Consider the following 23,392-nt stretch of genomic DNA (forward strand, 5'->3'; position numbering starts at 1 on the left):
AGAGCTTATTGTTCTTTGAACTTCCTTGTTTGCTGAACGGCAGGTAAAGTGCATCTTTTTGTTTGTTTGCTTTTGTGTGTTTGTGTTTTCTCTAATGGGCCTCAGATGACCGTTTGCTTAAATTTGGATCTCAAAGAATCTTTTTTTTATTCTGCCTGTACTCCCCACCCCTCTTCTTCTATTGCTCAGGTTGAAGCAGAATTTGCCCGTCTTACATCTGTTGACCTGAAAGGGTTCCTTTTTGCTGTGCTTGACCATTATGGAGAGGTTCGTGGAGCTGTACAAAATCAAGAGCGGCATAGAAAGGCTAACTAGGCTCATAAGATGCTTCGGAGATGATGTAAGTGTTCAACTGCGAAATCTAATCCTTTGTTTAAGTTTTAGGTTATCCAGTTCAACTGATGAACTCATTGAAAGAAAGCTGATAAGTAAAGTCTGTCATCATATTTCACAACTGGACATTTAGTGTGGTAACTTTTACAGAATCTATGTATATTGGTGGTAGGTTGGATATCATATTCTACTTGAATGTCCTGATAAGCCTGATTCAAAATCTCCAATGATAATCATATATTGATGGAATTATGCATCAAAAAGCTGTGAATTTGGAGCTGTCTACATGCTTCATAAACACTGTTTAAAAAGTGTTTTTGTTTTCTTTTTGACTTCTTTGACCAGAGCCCTACACAAAGGAAGAGGACAGAGGACCTCATTTTCTAAAGGAAGATCCCTCACACACTTTCAAGACTGTGAAGGTTAGAATTGTTTCTTTTAGTAAATTTAATAATGACAGCACCACAGTGGATTTTAAATTAAAAAGTACATGTGTACTTTTTCCTTACCAAATGTATTATTACAAGATCTTTGACACTGGATTTGGTCTGGGTTTCAGAGAAACTAACTGGCAAGCTAGCATTGATATTATTAGTGTCTTGTGTTTATTCATGTCTTCACCAGGGTCTTTGACATTTCGCTGCTGTACTGTTCACTTCAGCTTTACGTTTGATTTCTCACATTGTATATTGTAATGGCAGAGATATTAGGATATTTAAGGGGCTGCAGTGGCTGCTACAGCTGTGGGGGGCAATACTTTGGTGAAATGTCCTGGACCCTGGAAAAGAGACTGTGTAGACTGGGTAAGCAATTAAAGGTTACTGGCCGAGAGTCATTGGGCAGCTGGGTAAAGGTGGATGTTGATATTCAGTGCCAATTATGCAACCTGTTCAGCCATGTCTATATGCTCTTTTTTCATGCTGTTAATATAGGGGGAAAAAATAAACTTTAATCAATAAACTGATTAAAGAAGCATTGTCTATGGAGCCATAATCTGATCCTGTAGTGTAGCTGCAGTTTGCACATTTCATGTATTCTCAGCCAGATTTGGTTTAGAGCACAGCCAATATTTAGCATAAGTAGATTTAAATTCACACACTGGTGATGGCAAGCTACATTGTAGCCACAGCCACCCTGGGGCGCACTGACAGAGGCGAGGCTGCCGGACACTGGCACCACCGGGCCCTCTGACCACCACCAGTAGGCAACAGGTGAAGTGTCTTGCCCAAGGACACAACGACTGAAACTGTCGGAGCCAGGGCTCGAACCGGCAACCTTCCAATTATAAGACGAACTGTCAACTCTTGAGTCACGATTCAGTCATCCACCCATGTGTGTGAATGACTGAATGTGTAAAGCACTTTGGAGTCCTTAGGGGACTAGTAAAGCACTATACAAATACAGGCCATTTACCATTTAAATTGAAAATTTTGTTTGAATTCTGCAATTGAAGACATGCTCAGTTATTTATGAACATGGTCTTTGTTTAAAGCAAGAAATGGATTTGTAACATGGGGGTGCATATCTCATTCTGAAAAAACTTTAACAACTAATAAGTGTTACCCAAAGCCAATCACCATCATCCAAAGCATCAGTATGGCTCTTCTTTGGAAAGACATGAATTGTTAAGCACACGGGATATTGTGTAATTGTAATTGTGTAATTTTTTTTTTTTTTTTGTCTTTGAACCCTTTTATAGCCGACAGGTATTGAAGACACGTTTTCTAAGAGGATGAAAGTTGGCATTGCGATGGTGAAAGAAGAAGACATCGATGTGTTGGTTGTCCTTGAGGCAGCAGTAATCCTGTCTAATCTGAGGGATGTCTCAAGTGCCATTTCCATGCTGATGGGCCTTCTTTTTGCCCTCAACATAGACTATCCAAAGGAACTTAAGGACATCTTTGAAGTCATTCAGAACATCCTAATGAACATTGGTGGAAGGCAGTGCATCTCACTAGTGCATGGTCTAAGAAACAGACTCTTGCAGAAAGCCATGCAGAACTGTAATTGTATGATCCTTAGTGTTAAGGACAGTTTTTATTTTACTGTTTGTTTTTTTATTCTTGCAAGTTCTCATTCTCACTTTTGTATGTCACTAAATGACTACACTTTACATTCCAGATTAGACAATTACTCATTTGTTCATGGTTTAAGAAACTTATGTGAACAACAATATAATGCTGGACTTTGCAGATGCTTATCTCATGCAAGTCAGTAGTTTTTCCTTTGTTTTGCAATTGAGCAGACTCAAACTAATGTTTCTGAAATATCCATATTATCAAATGTTTCAGAAGCATGCACTCATTTTCAGAGATATTGGTTCTGTGGAATTTGTTGCAATTGTAAACGAAGACAAATACAAGAGTTTGATGTCTTAGTTGTTATAAACTGATCTTTACTGTCACTTATCAAAGGTTTTGTACTATTTTAATATTTCAAGTTTTATGCTAACAGGTGTGACTGAGCACAATGAAGTTTAAAAATTTTGTAAATGTAAAGAATAACTTTTCTAAAATAGCAAGTGTCCCGTTGATACATTACATTAATGCAGACTTTATGTTGTTACTTCACAAGAATCACTACTGCTCCTAGAGTATTGGTCAGAATTTCATCTTCACCCAAACTGGGCTCAAGACCAAGTTCAAATTTATTGTTTCACAGGGAGCAGCCTTTGAGTTTTGATGGATTGTGAGCCTGATGAGCTACGTCACTGATTTTTCTGTTTCTCAGATGACTAAGATGGCACAATAAATGGTGAATGTTGGGTGCTCATGAGTAATTGTCTTGTCATGTTCTTAAAACAAACTTTCTGTATGAAATGATCAGATAGACTTTAATGGAATCTGTGGGGTTTTATTTTTTTTCTGTAAACAACAGAAAATTAATTTAAAGGAATGTAGATATTTAAACCTGAGATCTAAGATAAACCTAACAGGTAGTTTTGCTGAAATGGATGTTAGAAAGCCAAAAAAAACCAAAACAAAACTTAAGATGTTTAATACACATTTTTCTTTACATCCAGTCAATCAACTCTGATAATTAAAATGAAACTGATTTACAAGTTCACTCAGCTACCTTAAGGAGCTCAGTTAATTAATAAACTTAAATCAACTTAGCTAACAGATTATGTTAGTTAAGCTAAAATAGATTCCTAAGTTAAAAGAACTACTAAAGTATTTGAATTAACTAAAAAACCCAAGTCAACTGAACTAGGACAAGAGTTTAAACAATAGATTATTTTAATTTAGCTGAAAGGGTTTTCCCAAGTAAAGATGACAATTAAAGGAGTTGAACTGACTAATAAATCTCAGTCAACTAAACTAAGATGAAAGTTTAGACAACATGTGATTTTTCATTAAGATAACAATTGGTTGTGTTATAAGAACAAACTCTATTTCTTGACTTAACTTAAAATTTTAAGGCAGCCCTTTACCTCATATTTTTAAGTTGAAACAACAAGTTATATTTTACAGTGTGACAGATATGTTTCATCTGGTAATATTAGTTTTTTTCTCTTTTTTTTAAAATTTAAACTAATATGAGCACTCAAACAAAAACATTTATTTTCTTTGCTCCCTTGTTTGAGCACAAATAAGAAATGGGAAGCTCGAGGAAAGCACCATGTACTGTATGTAGCTGTAAATTGAAACTATCCCACAGCTTTGCCTGTAGCTCAGTGTGTGTGCTCACTGGGGTGAAACCAAACTACTGGGAGAGCCCGTTCTTTCTGGCCAAGAGGGAGAAACACAGGGAGACTACAAAACCACAGTCTATCCAACTCTCTAACACATATGCATGGACACAGGCATACGCACACTGCCTGCGCTCCATGAGGTCAGAGAGATAAAGGGTGGCTTGAGGAAGGCATGTACCCTTCACTTCCTGTCAGTGACAACATGGGTTTGCACCCAGCTTTGCACGACTGGATCCAAATCACTATCTCTATCCTTTGCCCTCTCTCATGCCCCCCAAAGTATATTCCTAACATCCCCCCAAATCTTAATGTTGTAGCATAAAACTTTATTTAATTCCTTGTGAAAACTGACTTGTTAAAAAGTCATGTATACAATCATAAATATAGCAAGCAAGCACTTTATTCTTGTTGTCATCCTAGCTCTGTGTCCATGTTGGTCTAATTTCCTGGACTAATGCTTTGATTTTGTTAAACAGCAGATGTCATAATTACTTTTCTTATTACGTCTGTACGTTGTCTGATCTTCAAGATTATCATTAGTTTAAGATTAAGCTTCATTAATTTAGCCTTATAATATGAGAACTGTGGCTGATAGCAATAGAATAATAGAGAATACACTAGAATAAAGATTAAAGACAAATTCTTCTACAAGGTCTGTATACACTTAAAACAACACTGAAGAAAGGACACGAGCACCTTAAAAAGTAGCTAGAAGGCCAGTTTTGTTCTTTGTAGTCAACGATTCTCCTCTGTCTCAAATCCATTTCTCTCTGGGCTCTAATTACACAAGAGGCAGTCATTCTCACTGTGTCCTTTACTCACTTCTGTCTCTCAAATGTCAGCTTTTTTTTTTTTTTTTGTCATGCCACCCCCATCAACACATTTTTCTGTCTGTTTGGTTCTGGTAAAAAAAAAAGTGTCCTGAGTGTTTCTGAAAACTGTTGAGCCAAGATTTGGCACATCAAAGTCTCCATCCATGGATATTAAAAAATGATTTTTTTGTGTGACGATGGTAAGTGATGACAAAAAAAGATACACTATTAATACACTATCAATAAAAAAGGCTGAGCATTGCAGGCAATAAACAACCATTAATATTTCTGTGAGTGATATGATGACTAATTAGACTTGCAGTCTGTTTGGTTTAATGGAGAATAACCTGCTCAAACATGGAGAAAATTGCTGTCTGTCCCACTGAAACTTGATGAGGATCTTTCTGTCTGCTTCTTCGAGAGAAGAACATTCACACAATATTTTATTCATCTTGCAGAGGTTTTTATTTGACTTATGATGAGTGACCAGGCAGGACTTGACTGTCTTACTCAAGGACACTTTGACAGGAAAACCTTCTGTTAACAGGACTGTGTGGTCTGTGGGGATTTACTGCCAGCGAAGAATGTGTGCGTGAGTTATGTGTGTTATCCATCTGTGGTACGAACACACCAACACACACACACACACACACACACACACACACACACACACACACACACACACACACACACACACACACACACACACACACACACACACACACACAATGGTGAATAAGCAATAAGACGGGCATTTCATGTCCACACACACATACAAGAACTAATAGATGTGACTTTTTCGTGACACTTAGAGAAATATATTCAGACAACCAGCCATCAGCAGACTCAATCAATAATGCATAAGGTGACACGGACACACAGGGGAAAATCTGTGCAGCCCCACACATGTCTACAGGTCACTTTATAACAATTAACTAAGATGGACAACCAAAGATTGACTTTTATTTGTAGAGTTTATTTTTTTTTGTTAAAAGCAAGAAAGCATTACCAGAACCATATTGGGGTTTAACGAAATATATATATATATATATATATATATATGTATATATATATAACAATTATGTTTTTGTACTTCAAACATTACATTTGAGAAACTAAGATATTCAAATTGTATTTGGCATTTTTTGTAGGACATGCAAGACCTTTCCCAAAGGCCTCTTTGAAGCAATTATGCTACATATATCCCAAATAAGAGGGGTACCCTTATATGACCAACTATATCAAGTAGCTTTATTGCTATTTACTGAAGTTTAAATGAATACAAGAACAAAACAAAAAGCAACTTGTGTTTTCTTAATCAATTAAACTATTTTATGTCCCATAAACCATAAACTTCATATATAAATCTGAAAATGATTATAGATCCAACATGCTGTAATGCTGCTCCAATAATTTTCTTTTACTTATTTTTTTCATTCTCCTTTTTTCTACTTAAGTTTTCAAAGTCCTTCAGCACTGGCCTCCATTGCATCCGACTGCTGACTGAACAGTTTTACAATGTTACTATCAATGTTACAGCTAAAACCTGTAATGGAATTTCTTATTAAAATAATACACTTTTATTCTGAAGGTCAGATTGTCTTACACTGGGAGTTGTGTTGTAGCTCATTTTTGTCTAGAACACATTTTTAACAGTTTTATTTACAGGATGTAGGGTATAGGCCATCAGGAGAAACAGACACACAAATTATTAATTTGTATACTGGGAAGGTCATACTTATACATAATATGCTATGGAATTAAGCTAAAAATCGAGTATAGAACTCCTCCTTTGCATTATTCCTTGCATAGTAGGCTGGATATTTTCTCCAGGGTTTTGTAATAGCACTGTTTCCTTACAGTAATTGTAGAAAAAACTGAAATCCCTTGTAGAGTCATCCAAGGCTCATTATTATGCTCATGCCAATAATTTTTTAATATATAAGGCAGTATGGCACAATTAACTTTATTCCCAAATACCAAATCATCTGTCTGGACCAATATGTGCAAAATTAAATGCTTTTAGAAAGCCTATAATCGAGATAGAGAGGGAGATAGAGAGGTCAACTCAACCGATACAGATCTGACAGATATACTAATTTGTGTACACAGTATGCAGAAGTGTCTAATAATGATAGATAATCAGTATTTGTCTCAGACAATGTGCTGGGGTGAATTTGTTTCCCTGTCGTGTGTTTATAGGCGCTATAGATCACAGGGCTTTCTGTGGTAATCACCAATGATGCCGCAATCCCGACCCATTTAGGTCATGACTCTACAGCAACACAAGTTAAATGGCGCTATAGTCATTATGTCTTTGTGTTTGCGCGTGTGTGTGTGTGTGTGTGTGAGAAAGTGTGTAACATATATATGTGTGCGCGCCTGCGTGTGTGTGTGTCTGTCTTACTCAGCATTATCTCTCCATTACAGGTGCAGGATTTTTTCACACACCCTGCGTTCTGTTGCACGGTTGTAATGCATGTGTCTGCACGTGTGTTCGTGTGTACAACGCTATTTGCACAATTGCAAACACAGCACTCCCCTCTTCCAATACATACGACGGTCTTTCCTGACAAGTGCACTCAATCATGCTAATTTTTTACAAATACAGCATTATTCAACCATTGCAGACAAAACTGGGAGTTTACCTCAATAAGCTTTTGTGAAAGGACAAGAAGTTACCTGAGCATTTCTAACTAGATTTCAGGTTAAGTTAACTTTCACGTTGATATAACTTGTGAACAACAATATGCAACAATGTAACCAGTCTGGCCTTGTTTGTAGCGTGCCCAGATTTCTAATATGCTTTTTCCTTTCCCACTAAATTCTAATCACAGTTATGCCACAGTTGTACATCTTGTACATCTAATTTCTATATTACCTCAAATAATTTAATAAACTAACAGCACTCTGTAACTAAAACATTATTAAGGAAATAAAAAGTACAAATACAGACTTGTACAGAAACAGCTATTGAATGTGAGACTCACAAAAGGTGAGAGGTGCTGTTGTCACAGAGCAGACACTGTAATAATATATATTCACGGCAATGCATTAAAACTTTAACGAAAAAGATCAGAAGAAAATTAAAGAGGCTATAAAAGATTTAAATGGCAAGTTGGATTAAAATGTGTGGTTATAAGGTCAAGCGCCACTGTCGCCATTTACTGTTTCACCTTTTGGCTTTCTTGTCTGTCTTCAGCTTTTTAAAATCCTGATTTATTATTAAAACTTTGGGGGAAACACAACAGCTCATTAATGCCTCTGACCATATTTTTTAAAAACTTTAAATTCAAAATTAAATAAAAACTCAGTTCGGTTTTAAACTGAGTAGAATAGTTCATGGACAGACCTTTTTTTTTTAAATGTAAAGATTAATAATGCCACTTGAAGAGAAGTGAAGAAAGCGAATCCATTTTGTATGTGTGTGTGTATGTGTGTGTGGACTTGCTTTCCTTGAGGATTGCACTCTATTAAAAGTCAGGAGTGTCAGAAGAGAACAAACAGCATTATGCACACACTCAAAGAACTTTCTGTCACACACACATACACACACAAGAACCCCCTGTTACCCCAAAGCACTCAAAGTGATAGGTGAACTTGAAAGTTGGTCTGCTTTATAAACTGTGTAAAAGAAAACATATATTTACCGCTGAGACCATCTCATCTGCTCAATAAAGATGAGAGGAGCTTCACAGCACAGAATGACTATAAAGAGATTGAAATTATACTAGAATTCAGTCTTCCTGTGGAGACCAAGCACTTGAATGCAACAGCAGACAGCAGCTTTGGCAATACATTTGGTGTATTATGTGCAGGGAGAAAAGTTCTCCAAAGTTAACAGTACTATTGTTGCTATGGCCACATACTGCAGCACAAAATAATTAGCAAACAATGGGCAATGACGTCAAAAACATGAATAGAGTGTAATATGGGATTTTATATATCAACCATCTAGCAGGGAATCGGGTGTGAACACATTCAAAGGATTTTTTTTTCAAGAAAAGAAAAGCATGAAACCCCTTTGGGTTTCTGGCAGGTAGTAAGTGACAATGAGTCACGTCTGTGTTTCTGTTCCAGTTTATGGAAGTTTGGTCTATGGCTCGCAATTCAAGCAGCATTATTAGGTAAAGCTAAAAATATGCTGTACATTCAGTAATTAGCTTTAAAACCAGCTGGTCCATTTACCCCCAAGTGCAGAAAATCTACAAAGAAATGAAAATGATTTTAGTTATTTTAGTCGCTGCACTTAGCAGCTAAAGTTAAGAAGTCAGGAGCTACGTTACTATCACACTGTCATGCAAAGATAAGCAACATGGAAACCTATTTTACCCTAGATTTACATTTCTTGACATTTGACCTTTTGTCCTACAGCTGCTATATTTAATGCTTTATTAAATATATTCCTATTTTCTTTGTCTTTAAACATGATAAGTGGGTACAATATGTGGCTTAGCTGTCACATGTATGAGCCTGGTTTCTAATAACATATAAATCAAGAAGCACTGAAAGTTATCCAGGAAAAGTCAACTGTGCAACAGGATGATGGATACTGTATGTAAATTCATAGCGGCATCGCGTGTGCATGCACTATATGCAGTACATGTCAGGAGAATGATGTATTTAAACATGAATAATGAATACATTTTGGAGATAGGGATGTTTTGAGGTGAATGGATGATGTGATTACCTACTGTGTGTGTAAAGACATCGAGGCTACTTGTGCAGATATTTCTGCAGAGATGAATCCATTTAGTACTTAGTGCCATTTAGGTTAGTTTAAGTGTGGGAAACCTTTGGTGAAGATGTGATTTTGGGCTGATATTCTGTAGGAAATGGAAGAGGGGAGTTAGCAAAGACTTTTCTGCATGTTGTTGGACAAAAGGAGATACTCAGGTTTACTTTTCAGGAAGAAGTAACTAAATTGAATGGACAGGCAGAAGGAGCACTCCAGTAGCGCTACATGGCTCAGCATGAATAAAGATACATAATTATCAATCTACATGTCCAAATGAATCATTTTACATGCAGTCATAAAGCAGTTCATGAAATAGTCACAACATTAATTAATTATTTTTACTTGCTTTAATACTTTGTCTTTACCTTGTTTTGTTTGGCTGGCTTTAGGCAGAAAATAATATGATCTGAGTAAAAATACTAACAAAATTTAACACATTTTCTTGAATTGGCATGAAACCAGGCTCATACATTACTATGACAAGACAAATTCATACCCGGCAACAAGGTCAGACTTGTGCGCACAATATTGAAAATGCTAATGACCGGATTTTAATTATTATTTTTTTGTGAGCCTTGCAATAGATGGGTGACCTGTCCAGGGTGTACCCTGCCTTTACCTTATGAAAAAGAAAAGACGCCCCCCCCCCTCCAAAAAAACCCCAAAACAGTTTAAGTGCAGCTCGTGTCACTTGCATAGGCCCCAACTACAGCTTTTCTTTATAGTAATTTCAGTGTGTTTTATGCCTATCTCCTTTACATTCAAGGTCAAGAATGAAATTTAGGGATTAAAATGCCAACATGCTCCAGAAGTTAAAAGAACAACTGAAATAGCAAAAACAAGTGAGCAGTCAGTCCACTGATTAACACCCTGTGATTTTACATAAAAGTCTCAAAAATCTACTTAGTGAACTGTGAGATGGGATTATTTTGTCAAACTTTAATTTCCAAGGTCAAGTTCAGTCTTGACCTTGGAAATGAAAGGAAATTAAAGTTTGACAAGCTCATCTCTTTTTGTTTGTATTAAAAGGGGTTACTTTAAAGCTTTCATGTCACATGTAAGCAGCTGTATAGCTAACAACATATAACTCTAGTATTGTTTGTGCTACAAGACGCACACAGCATATGCACAAAGCTTAAATACATAAACAATCACCAAGCTGCTCATGTATACCGTTATAACAAACCAGTCACATCATTCAAACATCAAACACAGCTCATGCTTCTAGTGTTATTAGTCTTTTAATCATTGCTTCAAAAAGAAGACCAATCAACAGCACACAGAGTACTATACACAAACAAGGTCAGCAACTGAAATAAATCCTCCCTGTTCCTCCTATTTGTCTCAAGATGAGAACAAAGCAAACAACAGAAAAATTCTCATAATTTCCAGTAATGAAACTACTGCCTGCTCTGTTTGGTGTTCAATACTAGGGCTAGACATAGACAGAGAGAGAAAAAGAAGTCTGGATAGAAAGCTGAAGACTGTGAGGATGCCAGTGTAAGGAACTGCTGGTGGGTGTCTGATGGGATCAGTCACCCCTGGGTGTTGAGGTCATTCAAACGCGGCCGAAAAGGGCTAGAAAAGACCACAGAGATATCATAAAATATCATATCATATATTATAAATTGTAGACTATACTGAACGGTTATGTCTTGCACAGAACATATAAAGTTCTTTCAGCTTGTTGTGTTCATCTATGACCAAAATAATGCAAAGACTTATTAAGTCTGGACACTAAACTGGTTTCTGAATATTAGCTAATGGCCAGCTACTTTACTGTGGTCATACTTGTATAGTTCTATCAATTCACAATAACATTCAGCATATAGAAAGCTACGGAGTCTTAGAAACAGGCATGAACACCCTGATATTTCCTCCAAATATAGATTACTAGCACCTTTCTAAAATATATTAACAAAACGTGTTAATGCAATAAAAAATGCCAACATAAAATATAGTGAATAATGATATTAATATGAATATTTCATATCTCTTTGCTATGGTTAAGGGCCCAGATTCCCACCCTCTATGGAAAGAGAGAGTGGATAAAGTTACAGACAAACAATTGAATCTGAGCTTGCACAAAGTCAAGGTTTTATACTGAAGAGTTGAAATGGTTGTTTCTCTGTCAGAATAATAATTGTACTTACTGTAAAGTTTCATTAAGCCAATTAAAATAAGCTGAATTGAAATGAATTCAAATAAATGTCACTGATTATTTTTTAATTTTCATACATTTTTAAATAAAGATGGTGTTGGCAGAATGAGCGTGAACAGAGCTTGACTGAGTGGGAGGTGAGGAGCTGTCGGTTGGAAGGGCAGGTTTCAGTATGATAATTATGTCTCTGAGGAGCAACACGAACACAGAGGTGTAATCTCACCAACTATACACCCCCCTCCCAAATTACAATCCTCTGCATGAATTACAGTTATCCCATTACAGATATGACTCTCCAACCTTAACATGCTGGCTGATACTTTTTAATCCTCTTTTTAAACTAAGTTTGTCACTTTTGTATGTTATAGACAAAATAACATCATTTCACGTTTTAGTGTTAACCAGCCTCACAGAAGCTTGATGAATTTTATGAGAACAAAAGCTTCAAGTAACACCCATCTGGTGTTACATGGCAATAAACTGCCATGGTTCTTCACCATGTTAAGTGTTGATATACGCATTTTCCCACGAGAAACACTTTCATGGCTAAAGTGAATTCTCTGATCTTGCACTTGACTGGTAAGCACTATACCGCAGAGCAGAGTGTATGCAAATACATCAGTAAGTGTAACACGATGGTGCACTGCAATCTGATCAACTGTAGTTCTTCTTGAAATACATGCATCTGATCCATTTATTATCCAAACGTTCTGCTGATGCTGAGCTGCACTATAAGGACTAAACAGTAGTGAAAGAACCAGTTAGTTATATGAACAGCTATAGAAAAATGAAATGCAGAAATGCATTTTTGCAAGGATCTTCTTTTCTGCATTTTAACCAATATTTTTGTGATATTTAAAGTCCACAGACTACACCCTAAAAGAACATGCAAAGTGCTTTCTACTACAAGACTCACACATTAAATCAGGCACCTTTTTCTATACCTAAGTGCCCCCTATAACATTCGCATGCACACTCACATGGAAGTATCGGGGGCAACTCAGGGTTCAACATCTTGCCCAAGGACACTTCATCAAGCAGAGCTGAGGAGCTGGGGAGCAACCCATTGCCCTTCTGATTAGCAGACAACCCGCTCTACTTCCTGAGCCACAGGAGCCTATCATGGAAACTGTAATGATGACTGGATGATGAACACTCCCCAAACTTATAGGAAAAAAAAGAGAAAACCAGACGAGGAGATAAAAATAAAATCGAATTCGATCAACACGACATTTGTATGACAGGTTTGTAGAGGAAACATATCTCTGAGAGGAAACAAAAGAGACAAACTTTATGACTAAATGAAAAGGATAATAAACTTCAGCATTCATGCATTAAATCAGTGCCACACAGCTGCCTTATAGTAGCATGTGATGTCAGTATTTATTGTGATGAACACACAAGTTAAATATACACAAGTGATACTATGGGAGGGTGAGAAAGATGTGGGGGAGCGCAAAAGAAGAGCAAAAAGAGAATGATAACGGTACATCAGCAGAGTAAATACTCTGATAAATCACAGAGGAGACAGAGCTGTCGAATAAATTTATCCCAGCCCATTATTCCCTCTTGTATCTCCCACCACAGGAGGCATAAAGACTGTGTGTGAATGTGTGAGTGCCTCCACAAGAAAGAGTGATGATGAAGATGACCCTGGCACTGACGTATATAGCAACACAGGGGCACACGCACACGCACGACATCCGTGACACGACGCCACTAAACATTCCCTTGAAACACCATCACATACACACGACATCAGGTAATTGGGGCCCCTGGGCTCGGGTGCCAAGGGTGCGCATTTCTTGCAGAGAGGCAGATAAATCAACTGTTAATAAGCCGGCAAGTGCAGAGTTTCTATTTACGACTGCTCTTTCTCCACAAGGCCAGTGTCACTAGCCCAAATGTGGTCTCTCATGCTGACAAACACCCCTATTCACATATGCACACACACCTACACACATACTCAGACGGTCCTCAGGCAGAGGACCCCAGCATACCCCTGCCCCTGGATGTCAAGGGAGAATATAAAGCTTCTCCTCTAATGCAATATATTCAGCATTTTTCATCAGTTCATGCTTTTTCCTATTAAATCATAATGGAGAAAGGATCTCAGCTAAATCTACCCCTCTGACACGCACACATACAGGGTCGATGTCAGCGATGTCAGGTTTCATTGGTAGCTAGACCTCAGTATGGCAGCACAGTAGAGGACAGTATTGATTCATCCACCGAAAAGTCACCTTCTTCCTCACCCCACCCCAGCAGCCGCCTCGAGGGCCCCAGTCATTCCACTCAGCCAATTTGTATGGCTGTTGTTATTATTAGTGTTTCTCTGGTATAGCGCTTTGGTCTAGGGGCACGGACACACCGCTTTATGATGCCGCGCCTAATAAACATCATTGTGATTTTCCCAGGCTAGTAATTAAGTGTGGGGCTAATTTGTCATAGTTAGTTAGTGTGGCGTGATGCCAGGAGAGGGCTGCCTGGGAGGGGTACGGTGGCTGAGAAGGCCTGGAGCTTAACACAGACTTTCATATAGAGCCAAAGCTGCATAACGACATTGACGCTGGACTGGGCATGACAGAGGGCATGGGGTTCCATATGCAGACCCTGACATGGACATTTCTGTGTACATGATTACAATAGATTTTTATGATTGTGGGGGTATTTGAGAGCAAAAGCTTAGAATTTCAATGTGATTCAGTGTTTTCTGTTTTGTTTGACTTTTTTCTTTTAAGCACATCTTAAAATGTGTCTGTGTGTAGACACGGTTGTGTATATATCTGTACAAAACTGTGTCTCAAGGCTAAAGGGAACAAGAAAAGTGGAAAACAATTGGCAAGGCAAATCAGAATGGAGAAATGTATTTAGATTGGGCTATACATGCAGCTGAATCACTGTTTACAGACATTATAGTAAAAACACATTAAGCCCAAAGAGAGAGGGTGAAAAAAGAAATGCTGCTCATATAACCGAGTTAATCATTTTGCCTCAGAGGTATTGTATATCTGCAAAAAGATCTAATTTGAACGTGACAAATTAATAGGGACGGTAATAAAGGTTCTGTAGTGCAGGGATTCAGATACTGCCCCATGATTGCGAACTATTCATCCCCCCCCCCCCAAAAAAAAAAGGATTAGCAGTGGACAGAGTTTTCAAAGTAACAGAAATCACATTATTGGCATACAAGCTATGACTCTATCAAAAGTTAGTATGTGTAAGAGTTTTTGTACTGCTCTCTAATGGAGTCCATGTAACTGCAGGAAACAAATGTAAGGGGAAACAAACCTGAAACTCATTAGAGTAAATGTTATCCATCATACTCTCACTCTCTACTGCATTCAGAATTTATCTTAAAATTATTTTGTACATTTAATGGCCCTCTGAGGTTTTGGCCCATTATAGAAAGATTTGGTTTAGGGCCAGCCTTTTACATTTTAAATAGAGTACATTAAGCTCCTTTCCAGTGTTTATATTTTTATTCCAGGGCTGTACGATTTGCATTATTCACATTTTTAACTAATCCTTACTTATTGATTATAAGGCCTTGATTCAGCCCCTCTGTCTGAAACTAGCCATTTTAGCTCCTCTCACTTAAAAGCCGCCTGCCCTTTAAACCAACTTTCTTCAGACTGGCTGCCCCATGCAAACCGAAGGGTCAAACAGCAGGGGAGTGAAACTGCTGTGCTCAAAGCCGGAATCGTGTACCTAAGACCATATTAAAGATATTGCCTCCATATGACATCATAAGAACCCAAGAGTTGAAAAAGTATTTCTAAAATGAGGGTTGAGCCTTTCTCCATCTCCAAACATCCACCATCGGAGCAGCGCATTTAATTTAAGCTCTAACACTTTCAAATATCGCATCACCTCTGTATACAGTCAAAATCTGACAGACCAGCTTCTTTAGAGTTTAGTTTAGTTTAGTCCTGTGGAATTAAGTTGTACTTTTTTAAAAAGTTGCATCTGTTTTCATAGTTTCTGTATTTAATGGTAATGTATTGCATGCCTAAAGCAAAGAGGCTTACTGTAATTCAGTTTTACCATCCATCCTCACACACTCACCGACTCATTGAGAATCTGCAGCAGCTAGAATGCAAATTGTGTCTGATTCAAATAACCTATGAGAGATAGATCATGGAATCGTAATTTTATTAACATTTAATGGCCACAGTCAATTCTGCAGACCATTAAATGACGCGTATGTGTAAGTTAAATAAGGAAGATCTGTAATCAGTCATCTGTCTGCTTTCCTGGATGTTATTTTGCTTTTCTGTTCTCTACATTCCTACTGCTTTCCCACGCTGTCAATTTCAATACTGTCATCAGTATTTTAGTCTAATCATCTTCTTGCCTGCTTTCTTTGGGCCAATCAGCCTCACTGTGTGCGATTTAAATCTGTGCTCTCTGTCATTCTCCCTTACAGACTCTCATTGGTGCAAAACAACTCATCCCCATCTCCACCTCACAGACACCTCAGTCGTAACGACATCCAAGCCTCAGTCTCCATCTTCACCACCAGTGTCTAGACTTCAGGGTTTCCTGCCTAAACCCCGTCACCAGTGGGATTCTGTTCTTCCATGTTGAGTCATCGGAGTCTAATCGCCAAATACATTAATTTCTCTTTCTCAATAAGTCATGTTCAATTCTTTCAAATGATCTCTCAATCTTGAATTCATATTTGTGTATGATATAGTACAGTTGTATGTTAACCATATCATAATATAAATTCAGGCCCATATTGTACACAGTGTTGGCATAAGCATGTGATTAACTAGGCCTATAGAAATTGAGCTAGTGATGCAAGTGATGGACAACCCAGGATTCATTCAGTTCTGAAATGATAATCACATCAAATAAAACAGAACATTAATCTTGACGTCATGGACAATTTAGGATCTCTACATCGTCAGACACGCCATCATGTCAACTTTGTTTTCACAGATGCACAGTATGTCGATGATGTGGACACAGTCAGTACCAAGTCAATGAACAGCTCTCCTCTTCCAAGCTCTTCTATTATTGCATATCATCATGCAGATCTGAAATTGTTAGCTATGCCCACCAGCTTTTCATCTACAAAAGATTGTCTGATTAGACTCTATCAAGTTGCTGTAAGAAAGCTCTGATGCGTCACCGCAACTGAGAATCTGATCTGTCTCTGATTGCTTTCGGTGACATACACAATTACCCAGCTGCTTCCTGTGATTAAACAAACTATCCTGTTTCTAGGCCATTTCCTTCTTGTCCTCTTCGTCATCCTTTGCTTTTTTTTGTGCATTAAATCCACCTGTCCACTCCCTTTCACTTCCCTAGTTTAAATCACAAAAATCAGCTATGAATTCTGTAATCCCTCATCTATTTACCATGCAGACAAAAGCACAATAGTTTACAAATACACCTATGATATTTGCAAAGCCACATTTCCACAGAAACAGGAATTAAACAATGTTGAACACCTCAACTGCTCATAATTAATGGAATCTTTATTCACATTTGTAATAAATATAACTAAACTTTCAAGGTAACTTGCTAAGTGATATTGAAGCTCACAGAACTGAGCTTCCAATTTTTAATAAAACTCTCTCAGCAGTGCTGCTTTTTAGCAGTCACGTTCAAACCAGGTTCAGTGCTCACCCTAAGTGGTTGAAGTGGCCTTCACACTGTTTGTATTGGTCTTTATTTGAATTTTTGTTGTTATGTATGGTAGTAACTTCCAGTATCACTAAAATATGTACGTTAGATATGTATCCAGCACTTCCACCTCCAAGTCTGAAAGCATGGAACCGTCTCCAGCTTTGGGATGGGAGGAGTTACTGTTCCAGCCAGAGCAATTCAAGTATCTGCTAATGCTAATATATTGCTAATGAGTGGAGTGAGGGGTGTAGTGGATGAACTAGCAAACAGATTGGTCCAGCATCTTTAGTGATAAAGCCACTGTACTGACCTGCTGTAATGAAGAGAGGCATGGGTGTGAAGGCAAAGATTTATAATTACTGGTCAATCTTCATTCCTACCCTACCAGTGACTACAAGATCAAGGATTGAGTGGTGGCAATTAGCTTCCTCTGAAGGGTGTCTGAGCTCAGCCTTAGAGCTGGGAAAAGAACTCAGTCACCAAGAAAGTGCTAAGAGTAACACACAGGTGTCTTGCATCAAAAAGAATGAGTTGAGGTGGCTCAAGGTACTCCACCTCGCTGAGGTATTTCATTCATTTCATACTGGGAGGGGAACCCGGAGCCTGACCCACACTGGATATATTATGTGTCTCGGGTAGCTTGGGAATAAGAGAGAGCTCTGTGCTTCTCTGCTTAGACTGCTGCCCCCTGACCCAGACCCAGATAAGTGGTAGAAAATGGATGAATTGATGGTGCATCTGCAAAAGCAGAATCCACTCCATAATGGAATATGTAAACCCCCATGAAATTAGTAGAATCTTGTAACTGTAACTGATTTTATGAGTGTTTAAGTCAAGAGAAATCATAGACAGAGGAAGAGCATAATACACTGTAATGCTACCAATGGGTCCAAGTTGGTGTGCTTGTGAATGTAACTCATGAACAACATGACTGAATGTCAGAAATCAGCTACAGTTGGATTCCTTCAATAAAACCATCTTCAACATGTCCCATAACACCTATTTCTGCCACATTAGATTTTATGGCAAATTAGATTTTATGTCCAAGTTAAAACAGAAATTCTCAGTATTCAGTAAATCTACACAAATGAGCTTCAGACCAAGCCGTATACCACATTCCCACATTCTTTATTGAAAGCATTTGTCACAGAAATAACTTGTCAAATAAATTGCAATGGTTGCCATGGCCACTCAAGTGTTTTTTCTTTTCTTTTTTATAGGTTTTAAAAAAACACATCTAGAAACACAAGTGCACTTAGAGTGTGTCTGTGTCTCAGTCTCTTCCTTGCACTTTCTTTATCCTCTGGCCACATTTCTCGTCAGCTAATTTACCCTCTTCTTCATTTTGCCACCCCCTTTTTTGCTCTTTCGATCCTCTCCTCACTCAATCATCTTCTCACACCCTGCTTTTCATTTTCATCTTCTTTCATCCTCTTCCTATTATGTGTCACTTCATTTGTCTTCAAACCACTCTTTTCCTGCTTTCCACATTCATAACACCTTTTTCCCTCTCTCAGGCTTACCTCACAGACTTAGCGCCTGATTTCACTACTCTCACTTAACCTCTACATCCTTTCCCAGCTTTACATATCCTCTACCTTCTTGCTCTTTTCACCTTTCCTTTTGACCCAGTCACCCACTTTGTGAGGTCTTTATGTGGGAGTTGACCAAGTTTACTGATGGATACTGTTGGATGTGATTTTTTTTCTGTAATTATGCTGACTATAAACCATTAAGGCACTCAGGTCACAGTAGTGATATTGTCCTCATGTGGACATAAAGTACCATAAATGTTCCTATAATTTCTTCAGACCTTAGATTGTTATTTTCCGGACAGGGCTTGTCCTTCTCCTACTCTTAATCCTTATGTGCTTTACAACCTCTCCCTAAAAAATGGAAAGAAAAGGAAAGTATTACAACATGTCAAATGTAGAGAGCATGTCAAATGTTTGCAGTCTGATATTGTATGTTAATATACTTAATTTGAACTATGCACTCACTTTAAGAGGCACATTTACCAATTTGCTGCACAGTGTTGGGAACTATGCAGTTTTATGGCAGTTTTTTCTTTTCAGCTGCTCAAACTCCTTTGTCTTATTTTTTTGATAATTAGACAGACACAGACTTTAGCACCATGACTTTTTAAACGTTTTTTCACTGTAACACAGACAGAATATTGTTTTGGTCTTGCTGAGCAAAGACTTTCTCTCGATGGCAGAACACTTAAAGACTGATATATATTGTTCAATACTTATGATGCATGTATTTCTATTTTTAAAATGTGTTTGGCCTTCCCCTACTTTTTTTAGCCTAACAAATGCAGCATTCATGATTTCAAAGGAGAATTTCAATTTTTAATTTATCAGACCACTTGACAGTCTTTTTTATCTTGCCTCAGTTAATCTTTAACAAGCTCATGCTTTATCATGCTTTAAAGAAGCACAGAGAAGGCAGAGATTATTTGCTTCTGTGTGTGTCTGTGTTTGTGTGACTCAAAGAGTTTTAACTTGTACTGAGCTGTGAGTACTGACAATGGAAATGTTCCCGAGCCCATACAGTAGTATGCACTGCAAAAACTACTCATTTTGGGGACTGCTGGCTGAGATTATGGCAATTTAATATCAGTTTGTGTGTGAATCATTTAAATGTATTATGTACTATAATATATATAAAATAATAAATGTACTATAGATGATGAAATTTCCAAATTCTAATTCTTCTAATTTTATATTGAGAAACATTATCCGTGAATGGCTAGGCTCCTTGTTCAAGCAGTCTTTTACAGAATTCCTGCCTCATATTTACTAGTGAAAAACTTTTGGGACGGAAAACCTTCTTTCCAGTCTTTTTCAAAATTATTGCTCCAAATTTAAAATAAGCGTTTCTTAAAAACAAATCCATATTTTTTTGTTATTTTTCATAACATTTTCAATGAAAAATAACCTTTAAATTATCTTTTTGTATTTAAATGAAAAGCTTTAAATTATTTGCAAATCATTGTGTTCTTCTTTTATTTAAATTTGATACATTTCCCTGAGTTCTTTTGAAAGGTGGTTGTAATTTTCCAGGATTCTCCAGTGCCTGTGTGTGAGTTACAAAGACTTATGGGAGTGCATATATCAGATTAGCTTCACTGAATCATTTACTAAATATTGAAAAGGTTAAGCCTGACAGGAAATTATCATAGGCCTATATAGTTTCTCCATTTCCCTCCCACATGTGTACAGTGTTTAAATGTATTTATGCCAGTGTGCATGTGTATGTGTGAGTCTGTGTGCGCGTTTTCGCAAAACAGCTCCTCATAAGCACAACAAATCATGCACTAACTTCACTGGCACAAGGCATTTACCAAAACGGCCATCAGCATTTTAATGACAAAGTCTAATCTATTTATGGCCAGAGTAAATTATTACAGCGGACTCTTGATATTCCCCACAACACACAGAAATTTACATGGCTCGCTCAATTCTGCTGATGGCAACTCTATGCTAATGGTGTTGGAATTTTCTGTGCACCTTTCCAAACAAGCCCATCACACTGAGGTTTAGGTGGATGAGTCAGGGGAAGCATATGTGCAAAAGCATGTATGCATATCACTGCCGCATGCAACTTTTCATATTCTTAAGAAGGTATGCATGGTTATCTTTCAACTTGAATGCATACGCTGACCGTGTGCACTCTTTCAACTTTGTCAAAAGCCTCTGCAGTTTTTCTATTGCTGACTTTGAGATAATTGCCAGCCTTAATCAACGTGCCTGGCAGATTAACCCAATTTCTCTTCCGGGGTCCTATTGTAGGTCTTCTCTGTGTTTGCCACACTGTAAACACTGGACGCATGTTCTTTTGTTCAAAAAAAGCAGCATAACTTATGTGGAGAAGGATTTATATCAAATACTAATTCTATTTAAAGGCTCCACAAATGTAACACTTGGCTTCACAGTGCATCGCCTTAGTTGAGGAATTTCTTGTAATTACTGAGTATTCTTGTACTACAAGTGCAGAGACATCAGTTTTACATGATTTAGATGATAGATTTTGAAAGGAATCTTCATGTAACCATGACAAAAAGACCAAATATTACTGTCTCTTTTCACTAAATTGAAGCAATAGTGTGGAAGTATGAGAATAGATACATTACCTAGTCCCTTCTCAATATTCTAACCACCAACTATTCCACCACCATCACATTATCTTTAAGGAAATTGTATTTTAAATGTAAGAAATCCCCTTACTTTGCTTCAGTGAGTATCTACAAATGCACATTTTTTTGGATTCAGTTTGAGAAACTAAATTGAGGATTAGGCCAAATCATTTTAGATAACTTTGCCAGGGCATTTATTTTGCAATTGGAACCAATGATATATCTAAATATTTAGTCAAACATATTGTTTGCATGAGCAGTTTCAATTTTTCTAAGCTAGTTTTTTTTAAAACAATGTATTTAACATCCTTAAAGCCTATTCAGCATTACAGTAAAATATAGATTTCAAAATTTCTATTTGAAAATATTATAAAACGATGCAAGAATAATCTAAGAATAATCGTAGGCAGTGTGTGGGCTATTGCTTTGTGCGATTGTGCTCATGAATCATCTTGCATCACTTCTATTCTTGCTGAGGTGTGAAAAGAAGATATTACACCTTCTGGTATGCAAGTATGAAAATGATGAAAATGTCTACTCTCCTTTTACCCACAGTTCTAGACACTTAAAAGTCATACAAACAGTATAAAGGTCATAAAATTAAAACCTACATCTTTAATATTTAGAAAAAAAATCAAACCCAAGCAAAACAAAACTATGACAAGGAAATAAAATTGCAGCAATCATTTTGGCTAAACTTAACCAGGGATCAGACAATCAAACACTGTATGTGACACTAATACAAGAACAAACCTGTTGAATCCCAGAGCAGTCTGTTGTATTCTTTGGCATGTGGGGAAACAGTTTATGTACATACGATGTTGAGTACACTTTTTTCCAGTGGGTCTAAACAGGCTTGTCCAACAGTGGCAAGTACAGAGGGAGAACCAACACTATGAAAACACTACTCCATTCCCCAGCACTGGTCATATGCCTCAAGTAAACCTGAGGTTTATTAGTTTCATCCGGTAGTACTGAGCTAAAAGATGAGCTTATATTCAAAAAACAAAGTTGGAAAGATTTGTCCATTCATTACTTGGTGTTACTGATAACATGACACCTGCTGCATCCGTGGGTTGGATGGGACACTGTGGTATTAAAACTACAACTAGCAATGTAATCAATAACCTACCATGATTACCATTAAAATAAATGACACAGACTATTGACTCGCTGACCAAACTCTAGTTTCTGTCAAGGAGATAGTGGTAAAATACATCATCACTCTGCTTATCAGTGGCTGAGGGCCATAAATCTACCTTTTCCCTTGAGCATTTTAAATAGCTGCAGCTGTGTACGTTAGTGTTGAAATAGGTCTTGTGCACAGCCCAGGGACCTGCCACAACCATGTGCTAAACTGGGCATCTTAATGAAATAAAAAGGCTGCGTGTAACATTGAGGTGCCGGTAAAGGATAGAGTTGTCCCCAGTGACACAGAATAATGCATTTAATGTGTTTTGGCTCTATGAGAAAATGTATTTCTCCCAGCCTCCCTTAGCAGCGGCAGAAAGGAGGGAAGGTGAGAAAGAAAGAGGAGAGAACAAAGAAGCAAAAAACAAGCATGCTTGAATATAGGAAACTGGAGGGAGAGAAGGAGGGGGATGAAACAACCATCAAGAAAAAGGAGGGTGAGGAAAATAGTCAAGGGAGGAGGCGGAAAACAGAAAACACAGTGTTTGCAAATCAAAAATTAAAAGCATAAGCATGCTATACACCAGAGGATGTCCCAAAGGTATAATGGGCCTTTCAGCCGCTTTATTTGGGGAAAACAGGTAAATACAATAACAACTTGAACCTCTGCCATCATTTACAGCAGTGTTTGAGGGTGCAAACCTACAAATATAACGCCAGGCCTGTCTTACTTTACTAACTG

General features: G+C 37.6%; 1 protein-coding gene across 2 annotated transcripts in view; it reads right to left on the reverse strand.

Annotated features, from left to right (window-relative positions):
* epha6 (eph receptor A6) overlaps positions 1 to 23,392 on the reverse strand; it is a 186,386-nt gene that overhangs the window by 64,386 nt on the left and 98,608 nt on the right. The gene's annotated exons all lie outside the window — the stretch shown is intronic.

The sequence above is a fragment of the Pelmatolapia mariae genome, linkage group LG16_19, assembly GCF_036321145.2.
Source record: "Pelmatolapia mariae isolate MD_Pm_ZW linkage group LG16_19, Pm_UMD_F_2, whole genome shotgun sequence".
Taxonomy (NCBI): Eukaryota; Metazoa; Chordata; class Actinopteri; order Cichliformes; family Cichlidae; genus Pelmatolapia; species Pelmatolapia mariae.